The sequence below is a fragment of the Mustela lutreola genome, chromosome 4, assembly GCF_030435805.1.
Source record: "Mustela lutreola isolate mMusLut2 chromosome 4, mMusLut2.pri, whole genome shotgun sequence".
Lineage (NCBI taxonomy): Eukaryota > Metazoa > Chordata > Mammalia > Carnivora > Mustelidae > Mustela > Mustela lutreola.
The window spans coordinates 78,530,196-78,553,033 of NC_081293.1; the positions used below are offsets into that span (position 1 = coordinate 78,530,196).

Here is a 22,838-nt window from a genome sequence, read left to right on the forward strand (position 1 = left end):
TTGTTCATTTGTTCCTTTGTTCAGAGTGCAAGTGGTGGGTGGGACAGAGGCAGAGGGAGAGAGAATCTCCAGCGATACCATGCTGAGCACAGAGCCCCATGTGGTGCTCAATCTCACGACACTGACATCATGACCTGGGCCAAAACCAAGAGTTGGAGGCTTAACAAACTCAGCCACCCTGGCATTCCAGGACTCTAATTCTTGAGTATTTCTTCCTTATTTTGTTATGAGTATTTTTGTGTTGATCCATCTGTTTTCTTGCTTCAGTTGAAGGTCTTAAAAGAAAAGATTGAGGTCCCCAAGTGTGAAGGAGTTCTGCCTCCAGGCAGGGATCAGACTCAAACTGCCACATCAGCTTGGTCTGCCACCAATCAGCAGAGTTCAAAAATGCCAGCTTTCACAGTCAGCAAATTCTTTAAATCTCTCTCTTTCTCTGTCTCGGTCTTTCTCTTTTTCTCTCTCAGTAAACACATATACACATTCTAGAACCCTACTACAGAAAGTACTTCACATTTGTAATTAAGAAAATGATGGATAAGGAATAGAAGATGGGCATCATATTTACTCGGAAATTACTGGCATGTGCCTTGGGTATTAATTATAAAAATTCTAACAGAAGTTTCTAGTAAATTCTCAACAAGCACCATCAAAGAAAGTATAGAAAAGGACTAGGCTATATACCAAAACCCAGGAAAAAAAAACAAAAACCAAAATGAAAATCCAGTAACTGCATAAAGTAGTAGGCAAAGTGATCGTAAGAATAAAATTAATCAAATAAGAAACATACACAACTGCAACTAAGAAGAGACATATAGCCAGACATCAACAAAACATGAGCATGGGATTTGCTTCTCCTGGAGGCAATGGAGCCAGGATGCTGGGTTTCCCCAAACTCTGAGCAGGCCAGTCTGGGTTTGATCCTCTGGCAGAGAGCTACCCACTGAAGAACCCAGGCGTGGTTTTCTTTCCTTCAAAGAATTGATGACAGACCATCTGTCACCCACCCAGCCTGAGCCTAAGCATGAAGAATAGCAGTGTCAGCCACAACTGTGATTCTTAAGAATGACTCTCACCCCCCAACCTAGTACAGTATCCTCACAGAGAAGAGCCTGGTTAGGAAGCTTGGAAGCTAGGCGACTCACATTGGAATTAACACTGGGCCTGGCGCATGGCTCTGGAGTCAGCTATTCCCAGGATGGATTGGGAGATCTGACTAGCTCCCTGATCAGTGTAAGAAGTGTGTCAGATTGAGCAGGGTGGAGATGTGTAACAAAGAAATAAACGTGGACACCCGTGGCTGGCTGATAATCAACCTGGATGACTGATACTCAACCTGGATGGCTCAGTGGGTTAAGGGCCTGACTCCTGATTTCAGATCACATCAGGATCTCAGCGTCAGCTGGGCTAACCAGCATTTAGCAGGGAGTCGGCTGGAGATTTTCTCTCTCTCCCTCTCTCTCTCTCTCTGCTCCTCCTCCCTGTTGTACTTTCTATCACTCTCTCCCCAATAAATATATAAATCTTAAAAAAAAAGAATGATAAGGCCACAGGGATCAACAAAGTGAGAGGCAGTGATTCATCATGATATCTCAGATTTCAAAATGATTATGAAGAAAGTGGAGAACAACTCATCCTCCAAAACATGCCCAACTCCGGGGGGAAAAAAATCTGTTGCCTTTAAAAAAATGTGCCCTTGGAAAATATTTCCAAGGACATCTTATGTTACTCACTCATTGGGCTTCTTATGAATATTTTTGGCACAGGTATGGAATGAATGCTGTTACATAGAGCATGAACATGAAAACAGGCAGAAGCCATGAACCTGGCATCAGAGAAGGCATTGCTAAGGCAATTTCTGGTGCTTCAGGATTTCTTGTCAATTTGGCTGTGACTGTAATGGTATCTGTGGGGTGCTGTATACTTATGGATATGGCTCAGGGGCCAAGCCGTGGGCTACAGCTTATCTTCCCAGGTCTGTTTAGAGAGAAGGCCAGAGCTCAGTACTGTTAAGTAAATTGCACATTTTTATTAAAGCAATAATCTTTGAAGAGTTTAAGTACTATTTTCCATTTTGGATGTTATGTACCACCTGAAGGGATAGTCAGCACTTAGCATCATGGAAAAACTGAGGGTAACACATGGGTTTATGCTGTTGAATAAAGCTGCAAGAACCTCTAGGAGCTTCAGAAAAGTGCACATTTGCTCAAAATAATTTTTTAAGTGAGACTATATTAGGAACTAGTTTCAGTCCCTTTCTTTTTTCTTTTTAATTTACTTTTTATTTCCAGCATAACAGTATTCATTATTTTTGCACCACACCCAGTGCTCCATGCAATCCGTGCCCTCTATAATAACCACCACCTGGTACTGCCACCTCCCACTCCCCCGCCCCTTTAGGGGTAGAGGGAATGTAGCCACAGCACGGATTTATCAATTTCCACACCAGACTTGGAGAAACTCACGCTCTGCGTTCTGTGTTCTCCAGAGAAGGACAAGCACCACCGTGATCCACAAAGCGTGACCACACAGCATTCCCATAATTTCACATAACCAATGGCGCAGGTGGAAACACATGTGACCAGCCAGTCAGGCAAGTGACTGTAGCTGGGGTTGCTGGGGCCAGAGAGTTAGTCCGCGTCAAGTCGGACCACGGAAGTGCATTTTTTTTTAAAGATTTTATTTATTTACTTGAGAGAGAGACAGTGAGAGAGAGCATGAGGGAGGAGAAGGTCAGAGGGAGAAGCAGAATCTCCATGGAGCTGGGCGCCTGATGTGGGACTCGATCCCGGGATTCCGGGGATCAACCAACTGAGCCACCCAGGCGTCCCACAGAAGAGCATTTTAAAGGAAACTTACTCTAATGGTGTGTAAACATTGGCAGAGAGAGGAGTCCTGGCAACTTCCTGCTCCTGCCCCCTACAAATACCTCTATCTCACTGTCAAGGAGGAGCCATGCATCATTTGCTTTCTTTTAAGTGGCAAAATCAGAATCTACAAATGCCTTGATGTAATAGACCAGGTCTTATCAACTTGACATTCAGCACGATCCAATGTCCTAATACAGCGTGCTTCAGATTCACTTCAACTTGCTTGGACATCTGAGGATCCAAGGAGCTAATTAGTGCCATTTCATAAAAACTTCCTAATGGGGGTTCAGGGCCAGATGGTTAAGTGTCTGCCTCTGTCTGATCTTTAGATTCTGGGACACAGCCCTATGTAGGCATTCCAGCTCAGTGGGAAGTCTGCTTCTCCCTCCCCCTCTGCCTGTCCGCCCTGTTTGTACTCTGTCTCTCAATTGAATAAAATCTTAAAAAAAAAATCTCCCAACATCATATCTAGGGAGGGACTGTCATTTCCTTGCCAATTAAAGATGACAATAACCCAAATTGTTGAAACTTTTCTGCATATCCTGCTCTGATCCTGGGAAAATTTGGTAGGTTGTCTTCATCATGTTGATGGTTTTCTTTTCTGTGCGCCATACTTTTCAGTGCTCTGAGAACATGCACGTAAGCCCATTTTTAAAATTCAATAGCTCCTTCTGGAATATTCTGGAGTGGATGACCACCACTCACACCTCACCAGGACATATGAGAGCACATGTGATCCTGCTCCTTCCCCAGAATTTTTTAGCTTAGCCAATCTGATGAATTGAAACACATTATCACATCCTCCAATGTGTGCAGTTTGCTCTGTCGATGGAAGACTCAGGTAGGAGGCAAAGTGGTTGCAACTTCACTAATCCTAGAAAGCTAAAAGGCTAGAGAGGATATGAAGCAGAAGCATCCTCTGTGTAGTGAAAGGGACCACAAAAATCCTCCAGGTCTCACCAAACTGGATTTACAAAAAATATTTATACTGGAAGCTAAATTCCTTCTCAGGATACTAACATGAATATTAAGAAGGTTCCATTGTAAGCCTAGGAGAAATGCAGAACCATTTGGGAGTTCTTGTCTATTTCATGGAATGTTTTAGAATCTAGGGCTTGTGTCTCTCCGGCCCAGAGTTTGGGCAGGACCTCAACTGACCTTCCCGGATTTGAATAGATGACACAGAGGCACAGGTGTGCTCAGTGCTACAACCTGGGCTGTTGAGTGAGCACACCCAGGTAAAACATTTCTCAAACCTTGACATTCATCACAGAAAAGGCAGGGTGGTATACCCTGTGTTCTATCATTGGAGATTTTATTATGTATCAGATGAAGCACACGGAAGAAGAAAACAGGAGTGGAATCCATCTCTGTGAGCATCCGTGCCATTGCGAGGCATGTAATAGTGCACTTCAGATGTCTGACCAGCGTAAATACATGGAAACATTGTGCTTTTCTTACAAAAAGATACACATTATACCTAAATATGGAGATCAGTGTTTATTTATTTTTTTTTAATTTTTTATTTTTTATAAACATATATTTTTATCCCCAGGGGTACAGGTCTGTGAATCACCAGGTTTACACACTTCACAGCACTCACCAAATCACATACCCTCCCCAATGTCCATAATCCCACCCCCTTCTCCCAAACCCCCTCCCCCCGGCAACCCTCAGGGAGACAAACCATAAGTGACTCTTAATCTCACAAAACAAACTGAGATCAGTGTTTATAACATGAACAAGCAAAATGCTCCAAACATGAAAGCCCCATCTAAATTCCTCCAAAAGCTGCTATATATCTCAAATGTTTACTTTTCCCCAAGTTTTATTTATGAAAAGCTCATTTTTCTCCATCACTTGGCAAGCTCAGGGCTTGTTAGCCTGAAAATCCCTGGCTTAAATTCATACATTTTCACCTCCTTTTCTTTGATTTAATAAAATCCATCCCCAAGTGTGAGGCCTGGTCATATCTGTTTTCTGTTGCGTCACGGTCACCTTGTTCCACGAGCCCTGGTGGTGGGCCAGCCAGACCCAGGCCCTGCTGCCTGGCACAGTCAGAATGCAGCCTGCTAACAGCCACAGCCCAATACCTTCATTTACTGCTAAAAATCTCCAGCCAGGAGAAAGCAAGTACCATCCACTAAGAATCAAAAGCCTGCATTTTATTCTTTTAGGTTTGGGAACCATCAGAAAGTGATATTAGTTGGATTCAGCTTGTCATAAATAGGGCAGTGGGGAGGTTCCAAAACTAAAAGTCACACTGGGATCTTTAAGGTCTTGGCAACAAAGACCCCTGCAGGGGACAAAACATCTTACAATCAGTTTTTCTCCTCCCTTCCTATTGGCCATTTCATTTGTGCTATGTCTGATTTTATTTCCAAAGGGGTTGTTTACATTATAGTGTATCTTAGTGTTTAAAAGCTGACATTTATAAACTATATAGAAGATGTAAGGAATAAGGAAAAGAAACCCGTACACATCCCAACCATTCTAAGAAATGCGGTATCATCCACATCTTTGGAGTCGTCTGTACATCTCTTCCCCAGTCTATCAGTCCTGTTCCCTATTCTCTGTGTTTACTTTATATTTTTACCAAAGTAAAAGCATCGCTAAATCATATTTTCTTTTGTATAGTTTCGAAACTAGAAAAAAAGCAACCATCCTTCACAATTTTTCTGCAATTCGCTTTTATCTCTTCCTCAGTAGCATGTCTAAGTAATGTAAACTTAAACAATGTTTCATGTAGTTCACTGTAACTTCAGCATGATACTGCAGAGCACATACGTTCCACTCGACAGGACTGGGTTGGTACCCATTTTTTATTACTACAAAATGGAAGGTTTTCTCTAGCTCTATCAGCAGAATAACTCTTTCAAAAGGTCTGCTCTCTTCAGTCTGGCCCAGGTCCTGGTGAAGCATTTTCAAAAGTGATGGCTCTAACTCACAGCCCTACCACAGTCAGAACCCATGGGCAGGGGGATGACATCACTACACAGGCAACTTTCCGTGGTGTCAGCAAAAGACTCCATACCCAAGACATTCTCAGAACTGAAGCTACTTCCTAGACAACACCGTGAATGGTGAGAAACTTGGGCTGCTGGGTAGCAGTTCACTGCAAGCCTGGGAGAAATGTGAACTCATTTGGAAGTCCTTAACTACTTCTTCTATCATTGTAAATTTTGAATAATCATTAATTTTATAAGTCCCTCTAGTTGATGTTAGTGAAGATTAACTGAAATAAAACATCTTAAGTTGTTTTCAAAATGGACATGGCTAAAGAGGCAAAAAGAAATTTGAGTTTCTTTTGCACTAGGGTGATGCAAGGAAAGAACATATTATGTGGGGAGACTGGAGCTGCACAGAGAAGACAAAAGTTCCTGGAATTAACAAAAATTCCAGGGAAAGTCCAGATTTTTCTAGTTTCTTTTTTTTCTTCTGGAGATCTCAAGGGGAACAGGTATCCTCTGAGCTTCACGCAGGACGAAAGGCAAATTGACAAAGGTCTGTCTCTAGCACAGTGAGCGGGTAGCAGTGTCAGGCCAGGGAGGGTGGAGGGATGACAGAGCTAGAGGGCTAGCGGTGGAGAGGGGATGTGGTCCTGCTACTTGTGTCCCTCCTTACCTGTCCTCAAGAGCCCTTTGTGACCAGACCACAGCTCTGTGATGTGGGCATGGGGATTGTGTCTGCATGGACACACCCAGGGCTCAGTTGCCAGAGGGCAGCCATGCAATCGGTCCCTAACTCTCAGGGCTCAGTTACCTGAGGGTAGCCATGCGATTGGACATTAAAACTTTTTAGAGGGAAGAGATGGAGAATTATCTTTTCCCTCAGGAATTCCTTACTGATGGTTGGCTGAGCCCCAGTCCCACTCGCTGGGCAGATAATGCCAACTTTGCCTTAGTGTGTGGACTAGGGCTTTTCGTCTTCTTACACTCCTATTTCCAGCCTGATCCATCCTCAGCACGAGGCAAGAAACACAGGAAGAGCAGGAAGGTAAGGAACCCTCATCCCAGACCCAGCAGACTGTAACTCGATCATCTTTTCTATTATTCTTTCCAATTTTCCGAGTCACTGGAGAGACTCACAAAATGGGAAAGAATAGAATGGGTATTCTCAGGAAAGAGAAGACCACCATCCATTCAAGACAAGCCAGACCAGGCAAGGGTTAGAGGGACGTGAGGATTTCTCCCTGAAGATCTCCGGCCGGAGTCCGGTTGTGGTGGTGGTGGTGGGGGGAGGTCTAGGGCAGCATCCCAAACACAGTGACGGGTGGCCAAGGACCGGAGGTTAAGAGCTGCCTCTCTAGCAGAAGTCAGGCCCCTGAGCACTGGGTCATCTGCTGCTGGGGTGGGGGCCCCAGCCTCCCTGTTTCCTCCTATCTCTGTACCAAGTGGAGCCACAAAGAAGGAGCAACACAGGCAAGAAAAATCAGACCGTGAAAGGTGAGTGTCCGCCATTAACCACTGCGTGCCCCAGTTACACGGTGCCCCCCGCTCTGAAGGCCCAGTCCCACTGTCTCCAGGACACTAGGGCCTGAGCCCATCCCTCAGGAAACAGAGCCCTGGGTGGGGTTTGGGGGCTCTGAGGAGGGAGAGTGACCCAGAGGCTTCCCAGACTCTGCACCAGAATGAAGCCCTGAGGGGCTGGAACCGGTATCCCTCACCAGGCGCCCCAGGGCCTGGACTGGGGTCAGGACCTCCCGCTCCCACTGTGGACAAGCTGTTCAACTCTGCTTAGATTCCTCTGGAGGCTACAGTAGTCCTTCCTCCCTCAGCAAGGTGATGAATGAGGAAGCACTTTGGAAAAGACAAAGTGACCCCCATCAGGAATCCTGTAGTCACCATGCGGGCATGTGGCCTTGGACAGTGCTGTTTGGGCTCCTGAGTCCAATCCCCCAATGGTCTCCCCTAATGGGACATTGTAACCAGCCAACCGTAAGATCTCTGGACCCTGTCTCTGCTGTGACCCAGTCTCCTGTTTCCAGGTTTCAGAGAATTACTTAACCATCTGGAAGAGGTTCAGAACCTGTTCTCCCTTCTGGAAAGGTAAAGAATCTGCCCCCTCCTCCCCTGGGTGGGCCTTCCTGAGTCTACAGTGTGACCCCTGGGCAGCAGGGAACAGCCGTGGGGACTGGGAGGAGGGGTACAGACTGTGACCAAAGCCCCGGGCTGAGGGACAGCAGGAACATTGGCAAATTGACAAAGGCAACAAAGGCAAATTGACAAAGGTCTGTCTCTAGCATGGTGAGCGGGTAGCAATGTCAGGCCTGGGAGGGCAGAGGGATGACAGAGCTACAGGGCTAGTGGTGGAGAGGGGATGTGGTCCTGCTACTTGTGTCCCTCCTTACCTGTCCTCAAGGGCCCTTTGTGACCAGACCACAGCTCTGTGATGTGGGCATGGGGCTTGTGTCTGCATGGACACACCCAGGGCTCAGTTGTCAGAGGGCAGCCGTGCGATTGGACATTAAAACTTTTTAGAGGGAAGAGATGGAGAATTATCTCTTCCCTCAGGAATTCCTTACTGATGGTTGGCTGAGCCCCAGTCCCACTCGCTGGGCAGTTAATGCCAACTTTGCCTTTGTGTGTGGACTAGGGCTTTTCGTCTTCTTACACTCCTTTTATTTCCAGCCTGATCCATCCTCAGCACGAGGCAAGAAACACAGGAAGAGCAGGAAGGTAAGGAACCCTCATCCCAGACCCAGCATACCTGTAACTCGATCATCTTTTCTATTATTCTTTCCACTTTTCCGAGTCACTGGAGAGACTCACAAAATGGGAAAGAATAGAATGGGTATTCTCAGGAGAGAGAAGACCACCATCCATCCAAGACAAGCCAGACCAGGCAAGGGTTAGAGGGACATGAGGATTTCTCCCTGAAGATCTCCAGCCGGAGTCCGGTTGTGGTGGTGGTGGTGGGGGGGGGGGTCTAGGGCAGCATCCCAAACACAGTGACAGGTGGCCAAGGACCGGAGGTTAAGAGCCGCCTCTCTAGCGGAAGTCAGGCCCCTGAGCACTGGGTCATCTGCTGCTGGGGTGGGGGCCCCAGCCTCCCTGTTTTCTCCTATCTCTGTACCAAGTGGAGCCACAAAGAAGGAGCAACACAAGCAAGAAAAATCAGACCGTGAAAGGTGAGTGTCCGCCATTCACCACTGCGTGCCCCAGTTACACTTTGCCTCCCGCTCTGAAGGCCCAGTCTTACTGTCTCCAGGACACTAGGGCCTGAGCCCATCCCTCAGGAAACAGAGCCCTGGGTGGGGTTTGGGGGCTCTGAGGAGGGAGAGTGAACCTGGAGGCTTCCCAGATTCTGCACCAGAATGAAGCCCTGAGGGGCTGGAACCGGTATCCCTCACCAGGCGCCCCAGGGCCTGGACTGGGGTCAGGACCTCCCGCTCCCACTGTGGACAAGCTGTTCAACTCTGCTTAGATTCCTCTGGAGGCTACAGTAGTCCTTCCTCCCCCAGCAAGGTCATGAATGAGGAAGCACTTTGGAAAAGACAAATCGATCCCATCATGAATCCTGTAGTCACCTGTGGGCATGTGGCCTTGGACAGTGCTCTTGGGGCTCCTGAGTCCAATCCCCCTAAGGTCTCCCCTAATGGGTCATTGTACCCAGCCTACCGTAAGATCCCTGGGCCCTGTCTTCTGCTCTGACCTGGTCTCCTGTTTCCAGGTTTCTGAGAATTTCTGAACCATCTGGAAGAGGTTCAGGACCTGTTCTCCCTTCTGGAAAGGTAAAGAATCTGCCCCCTTCTCCCCTGGGTGGGCCTTCCTGAGTCTACGGTGTGACCCCTGGGCTGCAGGGAACAGCCTCTGGGGCTGTTTGTGGGGACTGGGAGGAGGGGTACAGACTGTGACCAAAGCCCCGGGCTGAGGGACAGCAGGAACATTGGCAAATTGACAAAGGCAACAAAGGCAAATTGACAAAGGTCTGTCTCTAGCATGGTGAGCGGGTAGCAATGTCAGGCCTGGGAGGGCAGAGGGATGACAGAGCTACAGGGCTAGTGGTGGAGAGGGGATGTGGTCCTGCTACTTGTGTCCCTCCTTACCTGTCCTCAAGGGCCCTTTGTGACCAGACCACAGCTCTGTGATGTGGGCATGGGGCTTGTGTCTGCATGGACACACCCAGGGCTCAGTTGTCAGAGGGCAGCCGTGCGATTGGACATTAAAACTTTTTAGAGGGAAGAGATGGAGAATTATCTCTTCCCTCAGGAATTCCTTACTGATGGTTGGCTGAGCCCCAGTCCCACTCGCTGGGCAGTTAATGCCAACTTTGCCTTTGTGTGTGGACTAGGGCTTTTCGTCTTCTTACACTCCTATTTCCAGCCTGATCCATCCTCAGCACGAGGCAAGAAACACAGGAAGAGCAGGAAGGTAAGGAACCCTCATCCCAGACCCAGCATACCTGTAACTCGATCATCTTTTCTATTATTCTTTCCACTTTTCCGAGTCACTGGAGAGACTCACAAAATGGGAAAGAATAGAATGGGTATTCTCAGGAGAGAGAAGACCACCATCCATCCAAGACAAGCCAGACCAGGCAAGGGTTAGAGGGACATGAGGATTTCTCCCTGAAGATCTCCAGCCGGAGTCCGGTTGTGGTGGTGGTGGGGGGGGGGGGTCTAGGGCAGCATCCCAAACACAGTGACGGGTGGCCAAGGACCGGAGGTTAAGAGCTGCCTCTCTAGCAGAAGTCAGGCCCCTGAGCACTGGGTCATCTGCTGCTGGGGTGGGGGCCCCAGCCTCCCTGTTTCCTCCTATCTCTGTACCAAGTGGAGCCACAAAGAAGGAGCAACACAGGCAAGAAAAATCAGACCGTGAAAGGTGAGTGTCCGCCATTAACCACTGCGTGCCCCAGTTACACGGTGCCCCCCGCTCTGAAGGCCCAGTCCCACTGTCTCCAGGACACTAGGGCCTGAGCCCATCCCTCAGGAAACAGAGCCCTGGGTGGGGTTTGGGGGCTCTGAGGAGGGAGAGTGACCCAGAGGCTTCCCAGACTCTGCACCAGAATGAAGCCCTGAGGGGCTGGAACCGGTATCCCTCACCAGGCGCCCCAGGGCCTGGACTGGGGTCAGGACCTCCCGATCCCACTGTGGACAAGCTGTTCAACTCTGCTTAGATTCCTCTGGAGGCTACAGTAGTCCTTCCTCCCTCAGCAAGGTGATGAATGAGGAAGCACTTTGGAAAAGACAAAGTGACCCCCATCAGGAATCCTGTAGTCACCATGCGGGCATGTGGCCTTGGACAGTGCTGTTTGGGCTCCTGAGTCCAATCCCCCAATGGTCTCCCCTAATGGGACATTGTAACCAGCCAACCGTAAGATCTCTGGACCCTGTCTCTGCTGTGACCCAGTCTCCTGTTTCCAGGTTTCAGAGAATTACTTAACCATCTGGAAGAGGTTCAGAACCTGTTCTCCCTTCTGGAAAGGTAAAGAATCTGCCCCCTCCTCCCCTGGGTGGGCCTTCCTGAGTCTACAGTGTGACCCCTGGGCAGCAGGGAACAGCCGTGGGGACTGGGAGGAGGGGTACAGACTGTGACCAAAGCCCCGGGCTGAGGGACAGCAGGAACATTGGCAAATTGACAAAGGCAACAAAGGCAAATTGACAAAGGTCTGTCTCTAGCATGGTGAGCGGGTAGCAATGTCAGGCCTGGGAGGGCAGAGGGATGGCAGAGCTACAGGGCTAGTGGTGGAGAGGGGATGTGGTCCTGCTACTTGTGTCCCTCCTTACCTGTCCTCAAGGGCCCTTTGTGACCAGACCACAGCTCTGTGATGTGGGCATGGGGCTTGTGTCTGCATGGACACACCCAGGGCTCAGTTGTCAGAGGGCAGCCGTGCGATTGGACATTAAAACTTTTTAGAGGGAAGAGATGGAGAATTATCTCTTCCCTCAGGAATTCCTTACTGATGGTTGGCTGAGCCCCAGTCCCACTCGCTGGGCAGTTAATGCCAACTTTGCCTTTGTGTGTGGACTAGGGCTTTTCGTCTTCTTACACTCCTTTTATTTCCAGCCTGATCCATCCTCAGCACGAGGCAAGAAACACAGGAAGAGCAGGAAGGTAAGGAACCCTCATCCCAGACCCAGCATACCTGTAACTCGATTATCTTTTCTATTATTCTTTCCACTTTTCCGAGTCACTGGAGAGACTCACAAAATGGGAAAGAATAGAATGGGTATTCTCAGGAGAGAGAAGACCACCATCCATTCAAGACAAGCCAGACCAGGCAAGGGTTAGAGGGACATGAGGATTTCTCCCTGAAGATCTCCAGCCGGAGTCCGGTTGTGGTGGTGGTGGTGGTGGGGGGGTCTAGGGCAGCATCCCAAACACAGTGACAGGTGGCCAAGGACCGGAGGTTAAGAGCCGCCTCTCTAGCGGAAGTCAGGCCCCTGAGCACTGGGTCATCTGCTGCTGGGGTGGGGGCCCCAGCCTCCCTGTTTTCTCCTATCTCTGTACCAAGTGGAGCCACAAAGAAGGAGCAACACAAGCAAGAAAAATCAGACCGTGAAAGGTGAGTGTCCGCCATTCACCACTGCGTGCCCCAGTTACACTTTGCCTCCCGCTCTGAAGGCCCAGTCTTACTGTCTCCAGGACACTAGGGCCTGAGCCCATCCCTCAGGAAACAGAGCCCTGGGTGGGGTTTGGGGGCTCTGAGGAGGGAGAGTGAACCTGGAGGCTTCCCAGATTCTGCACCAGAATGAAGCCCTGAGGGGCTGGAACCGGTATCCCTCACCAGGCGCCCCAGGGCCTGGACTGGGGTCAGGACCTCCCGCTCCCACTGTGGACAAGCTGTTCAACTCTGCTTAGATTCCTCTGGAGGCTACAGTAGTCCTTCCTCCCCCAGCAAGGTCATGAATGAGGAAGCACTTTGGAAAAGACAAATCGATCCCATCATGAATCCTGTAGTCACCTGTGGGCATGTGGCCTTGGACAGTGCTCTTGGGGCTCCTGAGTCCAATCCCCCTAAGGTCTCCCCTAATGGGTCATTGTACCCAGCCTACCGTAAGATCCCTGGGCCCTGTCTTCTGCTCTGACCTGGTCTCCTGTTTCCAGGTTTCTGAGAATTTCTGAACCATCTGGAAGAGGTTCAGGACCTGTTCTCCCTTCTGGAAAGGTAAAGAATCTGCCCCCTTCTCCCCTGGGTGGGCCTTCCTGAGTCTACGGTGTGACCCCTGGGCTGCAGGGAACAGCCTCTGGGGCTGTTTGTGGGGACTGGGAGGAGGGGTACAGACTGTGACCAAAGCCCCGGGCTGAGGGACAGCAGGAACATTGGCAAATTGACAAAGGCAACAAAGGCAAATTGACAAAGGTCTGTCTCTAGCATGGTGAGCGGGTAGCAATGTCAGGCCTGGGAGGGCAGAGGGATGACAGAGCTACAGGGCTAGTGGTGGAGAGGGGATGTGGTCCTGCTACTTGTGTCCCTCCTTACCTGTCCTCAAGGGCCCTTTGTGACCAGACCACAGCTCTGTGATGTGGGCATGGGGCTTGTGTCTGCATGGACACACCCAGGGCTCAGTTGTCAGAGGGCAGCCGTGCGATTGGACATTAAAACTTTTTAGAGGGAAGAGATGGAGAATTATCTCTTCCCTCAGGAATTCCTTACTGATGGTTGGCTGAGCCCCAGTCCCACTCGCTGGGCAGTTAATGCCAACTTTGCCTTTGTGTGTGGACTAGGGCTTTTCGTCTTCTTACACTCCTATTTCCAGCCTGATCCATCCTCAGCACGAGGCAAGAAACACAGGAAGAGCAGGAAGGTAAGGAACCCTCATCCCAGACCCAGCATACCTGTAACTCGATCATCTTTTCTATTATTCTTTCCACTTTTCCGAGTCACTGGAGAGACTCACAAAATGGGAAAGAATAGAATGGGTATTCTCAGGAGAGAGAAGACCACCATCCATCCAAGACAAGCCAGACCAGGCAAGGGTTAGAGGGACATGAGGATTTCTCCCTGAAGATCTCCAGCCGGAGTCCGGTTGTGGTGGTGGTGGGGGGGGGGGTCTAGGGCAGCATCCCAAACACAGTGACGGGTGGCCAAGGACCGGAGGTTAAGAGCTGCCTCTCTAGCAGAAGTCAGGCCCCTGAGCACTGGGTCATCTGCTGCTGGGGTGGGGGCCCCAGCCTCCCTGTTTCCTCCTATCTCTGTACCAAGTGGAGCCACAAAGAAGGAGCAACACAGGCAAGAAAAATCAGACCGTGAACGGTGAGTGTCCGCCATTAACCACTGCGTGCCCCAGTTACACGGTGCACCCCGCTCTGAAGGCCCAGTCCCACTGTCTCCAGGACACTAGGGCCTGAGCCCATCCCTCAGGAAACAGAGCCCTGGGTGGGGTTTGGGGGCTCTGAGGAGGGAGAGTGACCCAGAGGCTTCCCAGACTCTGCACCAGAATGAAGCCCTGAGGGGCTGGAACCGGTATCCCTCACCAGGCGCCCCAGGGCCTGGACTGGGGTCAGGACCTCCCGCTCCCACTGTGGACAAGCTGTTCAACTCTGCTTAGATTCCTCTGGAGGCTACAGTAGTCCTTCCTCCCTCAGCAAGGTGATGAATGAGGAAGCACTTTGGAAAAGACAAAGTGACCCCCATCAGGAATCCTGTAGTCACCATGCGGGCATGTGGCCTTGGACAGTGCTGTTTGGGCTCCTGAGTCCAATCCCCCAATGGTCTCCCCTAATGGGACATTGTAACCAGCCAACCGTAAGATCTCTGGACCCTGTCTCTGCTGTGACCCAGTCTCCTGTTTCCAGGTTTCAGAGAATTACTTAACCATCTGGAAGAGGTTCAGAACCTGTTCTCCCTTCTGGAAAGGTAAAGAATCTGCCCCCTCCTCCCCTGGGTGGGCCTTCCTGAGTCTACAGTGTGACCCCTGGGCAGCAGGGAACAGCCGTGGGGACTGGGAGGAGGGGTACAGACTGTGACCAAAGCCCCGGGCTGAGGGACAGCAGGAACATTGGCAAATTGACAAAGGCAACAAAGGCAAATTGACAAAGGTCTGTCTCTAGCATGGTGAGCGGGTAGCAATGTCAGGCCTGGGAGGGCAGAGGGATGACAGAGCTACAGGGCTAGTGGTGGAGAGGGGATGTGGTCCTGCTACTTGTGTCCCTCCTTACCTGTCCTCAAGGGCCCTTTGTGACCAGACCACAGCTCTGTGATGTGGGCATGGGGCTTGTGTCTGCATGGACACACCCAGGGCTCAGTTGTCAGAGGGCAGCCGTGCGATTGGACATTAAAACTTTTTAGAGGGAAGAGATGGAGAATTATCTCTTCCCTCAGGAATTCCTTACTGATGGTTGGCTGAGCCCCAGTCCCACTCGCTGGGCAGTTAATGCCAACTTTGCCTTTGTGTGTGGACTAGGGCTTTTCGTCTTCTTACACTCCTTTTATTTCCAGCCTGATCCATCCTCAGCACGAGGCAAGAAACACAGGAAGAGCAGGAAGGTAAGGAACCCTCATCCCAGACCCAGCATACCTGTAACTCGATCATCTTTTCTATTATTCTTTCCACTTTTCCGAGTCACTGGAGAGACTCACAAAATGGGAAAGAATAGAATGGGTATTCTCAGGAGAGAGAAGACCACCATCCATCCAAGACTAGCCAGACCAGGCAAGGGTTAGAGGGACATGAGGATTTCTCCCTGAAGATCTCCAGCCGGAGTCCGGTTGTGGTGGTGCTGGGGGCGGGGGGGTGGGGTCTAGGGCAGCATCCCAAACACAGTGACAGGTGGCCAAGGACCGGAGGTTAAGAGCTGCCTCTCTAGCGGAAGTCAGGCCCCTGAGCACTGGGTCATCTGCTGCTGGGGTGGGGGCCCCAGCCTCCCTGTTTTCTCCTATCTCTGTACCAAGTGGAGCCACAAAGAAGGAGCAACACAAGCAAGAAAAATCAGACCGTGAAAGGTGAGTGTCCGCCATTCACCACTGCGTGCCCCAGTTACACTTTGCCTCCCGCTCTGAAGGCCCAGTCTTACTGTCTCCAGGACACTAGGGCCTGAGCCCATCCCTCAGGAAACAGAGCCCTGGGTGGGGTTTGGGGGCTCTGAGGAGGGAGAGTGAACCTGGAGGCTTCCCAGATTCTGCACCAGAATGAAGCCCTGAGGGGCTGGAACCGGTATCCCTCACCAGGCGCCCCAGGGCCTGGACTGGGGTCAGGACCTCCCGCTCCCACTGTGGACAAGCTGTTCAACTCTGCTTAGATTCCTCTGGAGGCTACAGTAGTCCTTCCTCCCCCAGCAAGGTCATGAATGAGGAAGCACTTTGGAAAAGACAAATCGATCCCATCATGAATCCTGTAGTCACCTGTGGGCATGTGGCCTTGGACAGTGCTCTTGGGGCTCCTGAGTCCAATCCCCCTAAGGTCTCCCCTAATGGGTCATTGTACCCAGCCTACCGTAAGATCCCTGGGCCCTGTCTTCTGCTCTGACCTGGTCTCCTGTTTCCAGGTTTCTGAGAATTTCTGAACCATCTGGAAGAGGTTCAGGACCTGTTCTCCCTTCTGGAAAGGTAAAGAATCTGCCCCCTTCTCCCCTGGGTGGGCCTTCCTGAGTCTACGGTGTGACCCCTGGGCTGCAGGGAACAGCCTCTGGGGCTGTTTGTGGGGACTGGGAGGAGGGGTACAGACTGTGACCAAAGCCCCGGGCTGAGGGACAGCAGGAACATTGGCAAATTGACAAAGGCAACAAAGGCAAATTGACAAAGGTCTGTCTCTAGCATGGTGAGCGGGTAGCAATGTCAGGCCTGGGAGGGCAGAGGGATGACAGAGCTACAGGGCTAGTGGTGGAGAGGGGATGTGGTCCTGCTACTTGTGTCCCTCCTTACCTGTCCTCAAGGGCCCTTTGTGACCAGACCACAGCTCTGTGATGTGGGCATGGGGCTTGTGTCTGCATGGACACACCCAGGGCTCAGTTGTCAGAGGGCAGCCGTGCGATTGGACATTAAAACTTTTTAGAGGGAAGAGATGGAGAATTATCTCTTCCCTCAGGAATTCCTTACTGATGGTTGGCTGAGCCCCAGTCCCACTCGCTGGGCAGTTAATGCCAACTTTGCCTTTGTGTGTGGACTAGGGCTTTTCGTCTTCTTACACTCCTTTTATTTCCAGCCTGATCCATCCTCAGCACGAGGCAAGAAACACAGGAAGAGCAGGAAGGTAAGGAACCCTCATCCCAGACCCAGCATACCTGTAACTCGATCATCTTTTCTATTATTCTTTCCACTTTTCCGAGTCACTGGAGAGACTCACAAAATGGGAAAGAATAGAATGGGTATTCTCAGGAGAGAGAAGACCACCATCCATCCAAGACTAGCCAGACCAGGCAAGGGTTAGAGGGACATGAGGATTTCTCCCTGAAGATCTCCAGCCGGAGTCCGGTTGTGGTGGTGCTGGGGGCGGGGGGGTGGGGTCTAGGGCAGCATCCCAAACACAGTGACAGGTGGCCAAGGACCGGAGGTTAAGAGCTGCCTCTCTAGCGGAAGTCAGGCCCCTGAGCACTGGGTCATCTGCTGCTGGGGTGGGGGCCCCAGCCTCCCTGTTTTCTCCTATCTCTGTACCAAGTGGAGCCACAAAGAAGGAGCAACACAAGCAAGAAAAATCAGACCGTGAAAGGTGAGTGTCCGCCATTCACCACTGCGTGCCCCAGTTACACTTTGCCTCCCGCTCTGAAGGCCCAGTCTTACTGTCTCCAGGACACTAGGGCCTGAGCCCATCCCTCAGGAAACAGAGCCCTGGGTGGGGTTTGGGGGCTCTGAGGAGGGAGAGTGAACCTGGAGGCTTCCCAGATTCTGCACCAGAATGAAGCCCTGAGGGGCTGGAACCGGTATCCCTCACCAGGCGCCCCAGGGCCTGGACTGGGGTCAGGACCTCCCGCTCCCACTGTGGACAAGCTGTTCAACTCTGCTTAGATTCCTCTGGAGGCTACAGTAGTCCTTCCTCCCCCAGCAAGGTCATGAATGAGGAAGCACTTTGGAAAAGACAAATCGATCCCATCATGAATCCTGTAGTCACCTGTGGGCATGTGGCCTTGGACAGTGCTCTTGGGGCTCCTGAGTCCAATCCCCCTAAGGTCTCCCCTAATGGGTCATTGTACCCAGCCTACCGTAAGATCCCTGGGCCCTGTCTTCTGCTCTGACCTGGTCTCCTGTTTCCAGGTTTCTGAGAATTTCTGAACCATCTGGAAGAGGTTCAGGACCTGTTCTCCCTTCTGGAAAGGTAAAGAATCTGCCCCCTTCTCCCCTGGGTGGGCCTTCCTGAGTCTACGGTGTGACCCCTGGGCTGCAGGGAACAGCCTCTGGGGCTGTTTGTGGGGACTGGGAGGAGGGGTACAGACTGTGACCAAAGCCCCGGGCTGAGGGACAGCAGGAACATTGGCAAATTGACAAAGGCAACAAAGGCAAATTGACAAAGGTCTGTCTCTAGCATGGTGAGCGGGTAGCAATGTCAGGCCTGGGAGGGCAGAGGGATGACAGAGCTACAGGGCTAGTGGTGGAGAGGGGATGTGGTCCTGCTACTTGTGTCCCTCCTTACCTGTCCTCAAGGGCCCTTTGTGACCAGACCACAGCTCTGTGATGTGGGCATGGGGCTTGTGTCTGCATGGACACACCCAGGGCTCAGTTGTCAGAGGGCAGCCGTGCGATTGGACATTAAAACTTTTTAGAGGGAAGAGATGGAGAATTATCTCTTCCCTCAGGAATTCCTTACTGATGGTTGGCTGAGCCCCAGTCCCACTCGCTGGGCAGTTAATGCCAACTTTGCCTTTGTGTGTGGACTAGGGCTTTTCGTCTTCTTACACTCTTATTTCCAGCCTGATCCATCCTCAGCACGAGGCAAGAAACACAGGAAGAGCAGGAAGGTAAGGAACCCTCATCCCAGACCCAGCAGACTGTAACTCGATCATCTTTTCTATTATTCTTTCCACTTTTCCGAGTCACTGGAGAGACTCACAAAATGGGAAAGAATAGAATGGGTATTCTCAGGAAAGAGAAGACCACCATCCATTCAAGACAAGCCAGACCAGGCAAGGGTTAGAGGGACATGAGGATTTCTCCCTGAAGATCTCCAGCCGGAGTCCGGTTGTGGTGGTGGGGGGGGTGGGGTCTAGGGCAGCATCCCAAACACAGTGACAGGTGGCCAAGGACCGGAGGTTAAGAGCCGCCTCTCTAGCGGAAGTCAGGCCCCTGAGCACTGGGTCATCTGCTGCTGGGGTGGGGGCCCCAGCCTCCCTGTTTTCTCCTATCTCTGTACCAAGTGGAGCCACAAAGGAGGAGCAACACAAGCAAGAAAAATCAGACCGTGAAAGGTGAGTGTCCGCCATTCACCACTGCGTGCCCCAGTTACACTTTGCCTCCCGCTCTGAAGGCCCAGTCTTACTGTCTCCAGGACACTAGGGCCTGAGCCCATCCCTCAGGAAACAGAGCCCTGGGTGGGGTTTGGGGGCTCTGAGGAGGGAGAGTGAACCTGGAGGCTTCCCAGATTCTGCACCAGAATGAAGCCCTGAGGGGCTGGAACCGGTATCCCTCACCAGGCGCCCCAGGGCCTGGACTGGGGTCAGGACCTCCCGCTCCCACTGTGGACAAGCTGTTCAACTCTGCTTAGATTCCTCTGGAGGCTACAGTAGTCCTTCCTCCCCCAGCAAGGTCATGAATGAGGAAGCACTTTGGAAAAGACAAATCGATCCCATCATGAATCCTGTAGTCACCTGTGGGCATGTGGCCTTGGACAGTGCTCTTGGGGCTCCTGAGTCCAATCCCCCTAAGGTCTCCCCTAATGGGTCATTGTACCCAGCCTACCGTAAGATCCCTGGGCCCTGTCTTCTGCTCTGACCTGGTCTCCTGTTTCCAGGTTTCTGAGAATTTCTGAACCATCTGGAAGAGGTTCAGGACCTGTTCTCCCTTCTGGAAAGGTAAAGAATCTGCCCCCTTCTCCCCTGGGTGGGCCTTCCTGAGTCTACGGTGTGACCCCTGGGCTGCAGGGAACAGCCTCTGGGGCTGTTTGTGGGGACTGGGAGGAGGGGTACAGACTGTGACCAAAGCCCCGGGCTGAGGGACAGCAGGAACATTGGCAAATTGACAAAGGCAACAAAGGCAAATTGACAAAGGTCTGTCTCTAGCATGGTGAGCGGGTAGCAATGTCAGGCCTGGGAGGGCAGAGGGATGACAGAGCTACAGGGCTAGTGGTGGAGAGGGGATGTGGTCCTGCTACTTGTGTCCCTCCTTACCTGTCCTCAAGGGCCCTTTGTGACCAGACCACAGCTCTGTGATGTGGGCATGGGGCTTGTGTCTGCATGGACACACCCAGGGCTCAGTTGTCAGAGGGCAGCCGTGCGATTGGACATTAAAACTTTTTAGAGGGAAGAGATGGAGAATTATCTCTTCCCTCAGGAATTCCTTACTGATGGTTGGCTGAGCCCCAGTCCCACTCGCTGGGCAGTTAATGCCAACTTTGCCTTTGTGTGTGGACTAGGGCTTTTCGTCTTCTTACACTCCTATTTCCAGCCTGATCCATCATCAGCATGAGGTAAGAAACACAGAAAGAGCAGGAAGGTAAGGAACCCTCATCCCAGACCCAGCAGACTGTAACTCGATCATCTTTTCTATTATTCTTTCCACTTTTCCGAGTCACTGGAGAGACTCACAAAATGGGAAAGAATAGAATGGGTATTCTCAGGAAAGAGAAGACCACCATCCATTCAAGACAAGCCAGACCAGGCAAGGGTTAGAGGGACATGAGGATTTCTCCCTGAAGATCTCCAGCCGGAGTCCGGTTGTGGTGGTGGGGGGGGTGGGGTCTAGGGCAGCATCCCAAACACAGTGACGGGTGGCCAAGGACCGGAGGTTAAGAGCTGCCTCTCTAGCAGAAGTCAGGCCCCTGAGCACTGGGTCATCTGCTGCTGGGGTGGGGGCCCCAGCCTCCCTGTTTCCTCCTATCTCTGTACCAAGTGGAGCCACAAAGAAGGAGCAACACAGGCAAGAAAAATCAGACCGTGAACGGTGAGTGTCCGCCATTAACCACTGCGTGCCCCAGTTACACGGTGCCCCCCGCTCTGAAGGCCCAGTCCCACTGTCTCCAGGACACTAGGGCCTGAGCCCATCCCTCAGGAAACAGAGCCCTGGGTGGGGTTTGGGGGCTCTGAGGAGGGAGAGTGACCCAGAGGCTTCCCAGACTCTGCACCAGAATGAAGCCCTGAGGGGCTGGAACCGGTATCCCTCACCAGGCGCCCCAGGGCCTGGACTGGGGTCAGGACCTCCCGCTCCCACTGTGGACAAGCTGTTCAACTCTGCTTGAATAGATTCCTCTGGAGGCTACAGTAGTCCTTCCTCCCTCAGCAAGGTGATGAATGAGGAAGCACTTTGGAAAAGACAAAGTGACCCCCATCAGGAATCCTGTAGTCACCATGCGGGCATGTGGCCTTGGACAGTGCTGTTTGGGCTCCTGAGTCCAATCCCCCAATGGTCTCCCCTAATGGGACATTGTAACCAGCCAACCGTAAGATCTCTGGACCCTGTCTCTGCTGTGACCCAGTCTCCTGTTTCCAGGTTTCAGAGAATTACTTAACCATCTGGAAGAGGTTCAGAACCTGTTCTCCCTTCTGGAAAGGTAAAGAATCTGCCCCCTCCTCCCCTGGGTGGGCCTTCCTGAGTCTACAGTGTGACCCCTGGGCAGCAGGGAACAGCCGTGGGGACTGGGAGGAGGGGTACAGACTGTGACCAAAGCCCCGGGCTGAGGGACAGCAGGAACATTGGCAAATTGACAAAGGCAACAAAGGCAAATTGACAAAGGTCTGTCTCTAGCATGGTGAGCGGGTAGCAATGTCAGGCCTGGGAGGGCAGAGGGATGACAGAGCTACAGGGCTAGTGGTGGAGAGGGGATGTGGTCCTGCTACTTGTGTCCCTCCTTACCTGTCCTCAAGGGCCCTTTGTGACCAGACCACAGCTCTGTGATGTGGGCATGGGGCTTGTGTCTGCATGGACACACCCAGGGCTCAGTTGTCAGAGGGCAGCCGTGCGATTGGACATTAAAACTTTTTAGAGGGAAGAGATGGAGAATTATCTCTTCCCTCAGGAATTCCTTACTGATGGTTGGCTGAGCCCCAGTCCCACTCGCTGGGCAGTTAATGCCAACTTTGCCTTTGTGTGTGGACTAGGGCTTTTCGTCTTCTTACACTCCTTTTATTTCCAGCCTGATCCATCCTCAGCACGAGGCAAGAAACACAGGAAGAGCAGGAAGGTAAGGAACCCTCATCCCAGACCCAGCATACCTGTAACTCGATCATCTTTTCTATTATTCTTTCCACTTTTCCGAGTCACTGGAGAGACTCACAAAATGGGAAAGAATAGAATGGGTATTCTCAGGAGAGAGAAGACCACCATCCATCCAAGACTAGCCAGACCAGGCAAGGGTTAGAGGGACATGAGGATTTCTCCCTGAAGATCTCCAGCCGGAGTCCGGTTGTGGTGGTGCTGGGGGCGGGGGGGTGGGGTCTAGGGCAGCATCCCAAACACAGTGACAGGTGGCCAAGGACCGGAGGTTAAGAGCTGCCTCTCTAGCGGAAGTCAGGCCCCTGAGCACTGGGTCATCTGCTGCTGGGGTGGGGGCCCCAGCCTCCCTGTTTTCTCCTATCTCTGTACCAAGTGGAGCCACAAAGGAGGAGCAACACAAGCAAGAAAAATCAGACCGTGAAAGGTGAGTGTCCGCCATTCACCACTGCGTGCCCCAGTTACACTTTGCCTCCCGCTCTGAAGGCCCAGTCTTACTGTCTCCAGGACACTAGGGCCTGAGCCCATCCCTCAGGAAACAGAGCCCTGGGTGGGGTTTGGGGGCTCTGAGGAGGGAGAGTGAACCTGGAGGCTTCCCAGATTCTGCACCAGAATGAAGCCCTGAGGGGCTGGAACCGGTATCCCTCACCAGGCGCCCCAGGGCCTGGACTGGGGTCAGGACCTCCCGCTCCCACTGTGGACAAGCTGTTCAACTCTGCTTAGATTCCTCTGGAG

At 51.6% G+C, this 22,838-nt stretch overlaps 3 long non-coding RNA genes across 4 annotated transcripts; all 3 read left to right on the forward strand.

Moving 5' to 3' along the window:
- The first annotated feature begins 8,502 nt into the window (after positions 1-8,502).
- LOC131829002 (uncharacterized) lies at positions 8,503-10,478 on the forward strand. The gene is made up of 3 exons (XR_009352660.1): positions 8,503-8,997; positions 9,540-9,600; positions 10,193-10,478. It is a non-coding gene; the product is annotated as an uncharacterized LOC131829002 (long non-coding RNA).
- Positions 10,479-12,235: 1,757 nt separating this feature from the next.
- Positions 12,236-14,057, forward strand: LOC131830345 (uncharacterized). The gene is made up of 3 exons (XR_009353119.1): positions 12,236-12,374; positions 12,917-12,977; positions 13,570-14,057. It is a non-coding gene; the product is annotated as an uncharacterized LOC131830345 (long non-coding RNA).
- Positions 14,058-15,257: 1,200 nt separating this feature from the next.
- LOC131829003 (uncharacterized) lies at positions 15,258-20,851 on the forward strand. 2 transcript variants are annotated; one of them, XR_009352661.1, is made up of 7 exons: positions 15,258-15,755; positions 16,298-16,358; positions 16,954-17,457; positions 18,000-18,060; positions 18,621-19,147; positions 19,690-19,750; positions 20,343-20,851. It is a non-coding gene; the product is annotated as an uncharacterized LOC131829003 (long non-coding RNA). The 2 variants fall into 2 exon arrangements; XR_009352662.1 differs by having other exon boundaries at positions 18,653-19,147.
- The last annotated feature ends 1,987 nt before the right edge of the window (positions 20,852-22,838 follow it).